At 38.3% G+C, this 6,884-nt stretch overlaps 1 long non-coding RNA gene across 1 annotated transcript; it reads right to left on the bottom strand.

Moving 5' to 3' along the window:
• Positions 1-2,185: 2,185 nt before the first annotated feature.
• On the bottom strand, positions 2,186-6,040 carry LOC139742700 (uncharacterized). Its single transcript, XR_011711716.1, has 3 exons — positions 5,830-6,040; positions 4,696-4,858; positions 2,186-2,318 (listed from the first exon to the last, which is right to left on the bottom strand). It is a non-coding gene; the product is annotated as an uncharacterized lncRNA (long non-coding RNA).
• Positions 6,041-6,884: the final 844 nt, after the last annotated feature.

The raw sequence follows: 6,884 nt of genomic DNA, 5'->3' as shown, positions 1-6,884 counted from the left end.
AAGACGACGACGAAAAAAAAAGTTACCTCTGTTGTAACTTCGGCAGATGAAAGTATCGAGGTTTGTAGGTTGACTTTCTCCATTCCACCAAATAGTTTTGAGTCCATCGCAAAAGTTGCTATGGAAACCTTCGGGGCCATAGCTCAATAGATCTCGCGCCGCCAACTGATAGGTTGCAGGCCCATCTACATAATCATTGAGTGGATGAATGGATGGATTTAATATAAATCAAATTTTCGTTGATGGCGGAAGGCGGGGTGGTATTATTACTTACTGAGTAGTTGAGTGGTAGAGTTAATAATCCTTTGTGAGCGCTGTTGATTTCGATGAAATTTTCTCTTTGAAAACAAATTGTGTGCGTATGAAAAGATATCCACTTTGTGCCAACGTGTAGTGAATTTCGATTTTTACTTTGCAGTATACTGGAGAAAGATAAATTCCCTGGTATGCTCTTGAAACATGTTTTGGACATGGGATTGTCTTTAATCTGATTTAGCATCGCTACAATGTTGTATTACAATTATTTTGTCAGTCCTTATACATTGACGGTGTATCATTTCATTGTATACAATGCCCATTTCTTCTACATTTCCTTCTTTGAATAAGTTTGTTAATTTGTCTGTATCTTTTTTATTTGGTTTTTGAAAATCAATCATTTCTTCCCTTCAACGTAACTTTTGCCAAATTTCTCAGATGGAATTCAGATATCAAATTCTTGACAAGATTTTGAAAGGACTGTGAATTGAGTCTCGATGGAGCAACCAAAACTTTCGTTACCGTTGGCAACCTGTCTGCATGAAATATTGGTTGTTGTTGTTGTTTTTTGTTTTTTGATAATGTGGTCACGGCAGGGTATTAGCCTGGAGTGATCAATATCAACCATAGATATCAGAGACAATTATCATTTTTAAGACAAAGTATAGATTATACTTAGTAGTTGCCTTGGCTATGTATGCGGCTAATTCCTCATTCAAGACAGTTCTCAGATCTTACTGACCCAGACGACAGCTATACAGTAAAAACTTACGTACACTTACGTCAAAATTCTCTTCGGCTATTTGTGTGTTACCAGAAAAATCGGTTACTTTAGGGGGGGGGGGGGGTGAAGATCTCTGAGTTTCGCCAGAACTTCGGCCGGATTATGAAGATAATGAGTGCAGTACATTTTGCCCTCATTGCTGATAGTATCCCGTAGCTAGAAATGTAACGGTAGTGCCGCGCAGACCCTATCAACTGGATCAATGGGATGATTTGTGCTGCTCTGCTGATATCTTGTATCTATCATGATTTGTTGACTTTGGTGATGCATTGAATTCCTTTTCGATCAAAGCGATGCTTTTTTGATATTTAAGAAGAGGATGTACTCGCTGATAAGAAATGTTTTGGCAAATTGTAATTGATTGTAAAGATGAAGAAATCTAATGCAGCCATTTCTAGTAACATGTCTTCTTTCTTTCTTTAAAACAACAACAACATAACACGTCAAAAGGCAACAGATATGCAACTATGAATATTATTGTCTGTCCTAAGTGACATGTGAAGAGTAAGCCAAATACTTGACTAATGTTTCTGAATAGAAAACATCTAACGTACGATTATTTGAGTATTTACTTTACTTAAAGTAACAACACGCATTTCCCATAGACATCTGCCCGAGTATACTCGGGACTCGTCCTCAGGGTTAAAGTAATTCTTACTTAGGTACAAATACTTAAGACAAAATATCGTCCTTTGAATACCGCTTTTGTCATTGATCTAGGCCAGTTAGGCAAAGTATATGTCTTATCATAATTGCGATCATTTTTTGGTTTTGTTACATAACTATTGAATTGAATACCGGCCCAGTCCAGTAGAGCCGTCTGGGCTCTATAGGAAAAAAAGAAGAAGAAGAAGAAGAAGAAGAAAAAAAAAAAAGTGTATTTTACTTCCCTATCTCTCTTTCTCTCTCTGAAATATGCGCATATGTATCTCTATTTCTGTCTACCTTAATCTTTGCGCAAAATAACCAAAAGTGAGGTACAGCATACAGTACATCTTAAATTAGCCATGAATCTTACACGTGTAAGAGATGCTGACACTAATAGCGTGATCCGTGCCATTGGCATGTAGACACACAGATCGTGAATAGACTTCCAACAGGTAGTAAAGGACGTCGTGACATGTCAGCCGGTTACACGCCACTACACCTTGGGCGTAGGTTGTGAGGTCCATCGACTTGAAGCTTGAGTCGAGACGGACGCTCTCCACCACGATGTCCTCAATGTCCACCAAGGGATCCTTACAAATGAATAGTTTGGGGGAGCAATTCTCTAAACTCTCTGAAGGAAAGGGTGGAAAATGAGAAAGTGAGATAAATTGAGCGGCGATGAGGCAAGATAAACACGGGCAGAAGAACGGAGAACAGCTTTACAGCAGTAACAACAACTTCAATCATTTGTCAATGATTAGATGCTACATGACAACCACTTTATTTACAAGGATAGGACACCATCTGTTGCTTGTCCCTAACGGAAACACGTAAGGAAGCTTGCGAATGGAGCTTAACTTTTGTTCTAAAACACGGGCAACGGGGTCGGTAAGACATTGTCAATTTTACAACTCCACAGCATACGTAACAGACATATTCTTCACATGCACTGTACAGAGTAGGGAAGACCCAGGTAGTTTGTAAGCAGAGACCCTTGTCTGTGGTAAAGGAGTTTGTGCCAATGCCTGCCTTTCAGGTCTTTACATGTAGACCTACCATGCATTATTTCCTGCACTATACAATAGAAAATTTCCCAATTTTTCAATAGGAAACTTGCAGAAATATTGCGGATTGAGCTGACTCCTTTAGTTTTCGGTGAGGTACTGATCACATTTAGAGACATAATATTTTGTTTATACGTTTTTTAATGTTTTAGTTATATTAGATACGTAGGCCCAGCATGGTATCATCGTTTGTTTTATTAATATGTTTATAAATGTCATTGTATAGTTATTGTGTGATTGTATGTATGGGGTTCATTGGAAGAACTGTACATGTCCACGCATGCTGTCCACGCATGCTGTGTAAATGTCATTCTTTTGTTATTTGTTGTGATTGTATGTGCAGGGTCCCTAGGAAGAACAGTACCTGCCTACTGATGGGGCTACCCTGTTGAAATAAGACTAAATAATTAAATAAAGTAATGATATAATAAAGTAAATGAAATAAGTACAAGTGTTAGGGGCTCCCGACAAGGGAACAGCCACAGTACACGGACTCTGGTGCATGTAGGCTTTTGGAGGCAGATTACTTTACGACCGACAAGGATTTGTGTCTGCAAATTAAGATCTAGGTGAGTTGAGCCACAAAGCCTACCTGACAGTTGATTCACTTCCAAGACTACTGTAGAGGGTCATATATCGTTCTTTTTGGTCAAGGCAAATATGTACATATCAGCTTTATGGACAAGAGGATAAGGAAGAACTCTAAATTGCTGAAGAAAGGGGATAACAGAGTTAGAGGTTAGACCTTTTCTGTCATTTACATAGAATCATTTATTCTGTGATGTTGTAGGCAATATGTATCCTATGCAATTGCAGATTTATTGAGGAGGTTTTGATTGAATTTTAAATGGGACAAAGCACGTGTCAGAATGGTTGACCGAATTTATTATAATTTGGTCATTGATAATCTTAATTTCATTAAGCATCATAGCAAGAAGCCAAGAAGAAGAAAAAAAAATAAGAAACCAACGATGATTAATTTTAGGTATTATGATGAGAGTGAAGCGTAAAAGTAAAGTGAAAGACAGTGCTGAATGGTATGGGGGTTAAAAAAAGGAGAATGGGGGAATTAAGACTTAAGTGAAAAAATAAAGACCTTATTCGTTCCAAAATTTCACGAGGATAAAATGGCAGCCATAGTAGTTTGTGCAGGCACAAGATGCACTGTGTACAAATGAGCACATTGTGGGAGAGGTTGATTAACACCTTCAATAAAACAATTTCGACTACATTGAAACTGATTATATGAACATTGTATACATTTTGTTTGTTGTATTTTTATAGGTGATATCTTATTCGTGTCACTTTGCAGGACCATGTGTGCAAGTTTGTCTTTAAATTGATGAACTGTGTTGTAATAGTATTAATAAGGTTTTGTCTTTTTTTTCAGTGCATGCGGTTTCATCACGGTCAGACGGTGTAAGTTTATTTGTTTACGTATTGTCTGGATGCACTGCTGCAAATGATTGAATCTTATTACTAAACATTTCGTGAAATGTGTGCTTGTTTTATCCGAAACTTTTGTTCTTTCTCCACCCATCCTCATCCCATTACCCTCTTCTTCATAACTCTACTTTATTTCTTTCTTTGATTGCACGAAGTAGAAAATCGATCACCTGATAACGAGATTGAACGCCCCAAAGTTCATCGGGACTATCGCGTGAATTTGAATGCACGAGTAGGAAATGTAATGCTCGCATTTTGAAATTGAAAACGCACATGCTGCGTGCGCTGTGTGAATTGGATGCACATTCATGAATTGAAACGACACACGTATGAAATTGAGAGGGAAAATCTATGTGCTTTGCACTCATGAGGGTGAACAACCGCTTGCTTAAGTGTTTATCAATATCCTTACTGTCGGTAACAGAGCTCGCTCCTCCAAACACATTCAAAACAAAACAAAACAAAACAAAACAAAACAAAACAAAACAAAACACTCACGTGTATAGACTATTTGGCCACATGGGTCAAAACTAACTGTTGACAAAGAATCAGCTTGAGCCGACGATGACAATGTTGATGACGCCTGAGCTGTTGAGATTATGCCTGATGAAATGGTCGAAATTTCGTTGTTTGAACCAATCGCAGTTGTAAATGGTGAGGACTGTGAAGTACAGAGTTGGTTTTATAATTTAGGTCAAAAGGATGTGTTTGATTGATTTCTTTTCTTTCATTCACAAACAAGGAATGGCTGAGTTACCACTAAATTATTTTGTCCGCGCATTAGTAGGATACATCACGATACGATGTATAGTCTAACACGACACTCGCTCCTCACTGCCCTCATCAGATTGCGGTGGACCTGTAGCAAAACCACTTTATTTGGAGAGACAATCATGCATAGACGCGTAACAGCAGTGAACCGATGCTAAAACACTCAAGAAAACGTCACATTATTGTGATATATTATGTATCATGCAGGCGTCACACTGTCCTAACATGATAAAGAAAATTTACAAATACGCCTCTGAACGTATCAACATTGGGTATCTCAGGCTTTGCAACCACTTCGTGAGCTGTGGCGAAATCTTCGTGAAGCAATGTGTCTTCAGTGTACATTTGTTAATAAAGATTCACATCTTCGTGTACATGTGTAGCCTTCGTGCTTGGCTTGGTTGCCATCATGCGACCTTCTGTAGAGATCATATTTGTTGACCGTCTCTTTTGACACTGTACGAAATTGAAAATTCCATATTCGTGTGGCCATCATGTGTCAATTTCGGGACAGCGTGATGCCACCTTCACGCACACATGCATCGAAACACATAGGCCTTCTTTAACATCGTATGCCTGTCTTCCTCAGTCGCTTTGTAATGTAAGCCGTTTGATGTGATCATGAAGGTCGGAATACAAAAAAGAAAGATAGACAAGGCTATTAGAATCATTAATGTCGTAAAGTTTGAAGAAAGGTAAATATCTTCATATTGTATTATGAATATTTATTTTAGAACAGCCTAAAGTCACACTGACCGTATCTTATCTCAGAAAAGTCATGGCTTGTACGTGATGCATGATCAAAAGAAAGGTATAAAGAACCAGGGAGGTGAGACGTCTCACCTCCCTGAAAGAACGTACTTCCCCCAGTGATGACGAGTGTTCCGTTGTTTGATGAGTTGACAAGGCTCTCATATCATCATTAGTCGTCATGAACACAGTGCAGTCAGTGCCACTGAAGTCTTCCAATGGCTGGCTAGATGGGGTTACACTGCTCAAACGGGTTTGTAACCCAATATTGCATGTGTGAACATTGAGGTATACTACGTGAATACTTGTCTGAAGCGGTATGATCGTGTTATCTGTCAACGTGCATGAGAGTGAAAAAAGTAACACACAATATTCATTATTATAACAAATATAGTGAAAAAGGAACAATTAGTGTAGTGACTACTCACTTACAGCAACAACAACAAAAAATAAAGAAATAGAAATATTTCATCCCCAGTTCAGTAACCAGTAATCTTTGATCTTTCGCCCCAACATTTTTCTCCCAAAATCTGTCTCCACACATACACCTGGGCTTTCTGGTGTCAAGACTTTTGTGTATTCCCGACACTTTTTTCTTACTAGCTCAAATCGCAATTTGGGTTTTGACGGACTTACAGATAACAAGAAAAGATGATGTCCACTGCAACCCTCTCGAATGAGATAAATAAATTGTACCTGTGATTCGTCGGGAGGATTTTACACTAATTGTTCCAACTGCAGGAGACGTCACGGAGACGTTGCAGAGAAGTCTCCGCGACCAGCGAGACTCGAGTCACCATGAGGTCGATACCGAGTCTTCAATGAGATATATCACTGGGTTGTGTAAATCGATATTGGTTAGTTCCGCTATGTGTTAACTCAGGTAAATGTGGTTTATTCCAAAGTGTCATTATTGCATGTTATTCACTTAATTTCCGCTTTTTCATTTTACTTGAAAGCAGAGGAACTTACTGACCAATTCCAGTGGGCGAAAACCCATAGGTAATAGCAATTTCAACGTAAACGAAACACACCAGGATTTTTTTTTTTCATTTCATTTCAATTTATTTTCATATTTCTCACATATATCACAATAAAGTATATAAATACGAAAATTATACAAAACATAATTTAGATGAGACCTCATAGGAATGTACAAAAGTGAT

This window comes from Diadema antillarum, unplaced genomic scaffold, assembly GCF_040938485.1.
Source record: "Diadema antillarum isolate AM-2024a unplaced genomic scaffold, OU_Dant_1.0 seq00001014_RagTag, whole genome shotgun sequence".
NCBI classification, from domain to species: domain Eukaryota; kingdom Metazoa; phylum Echinodermata; class Echinoidea; order Diadematoida; family Diadematidae; genus Diadema; species Diadema antillarum.
The sequence above is the reverse complement of the archived record's forward strand: the minus strand, read 5'-3'. Positions and strand labels throughout refer to the sequence as shown.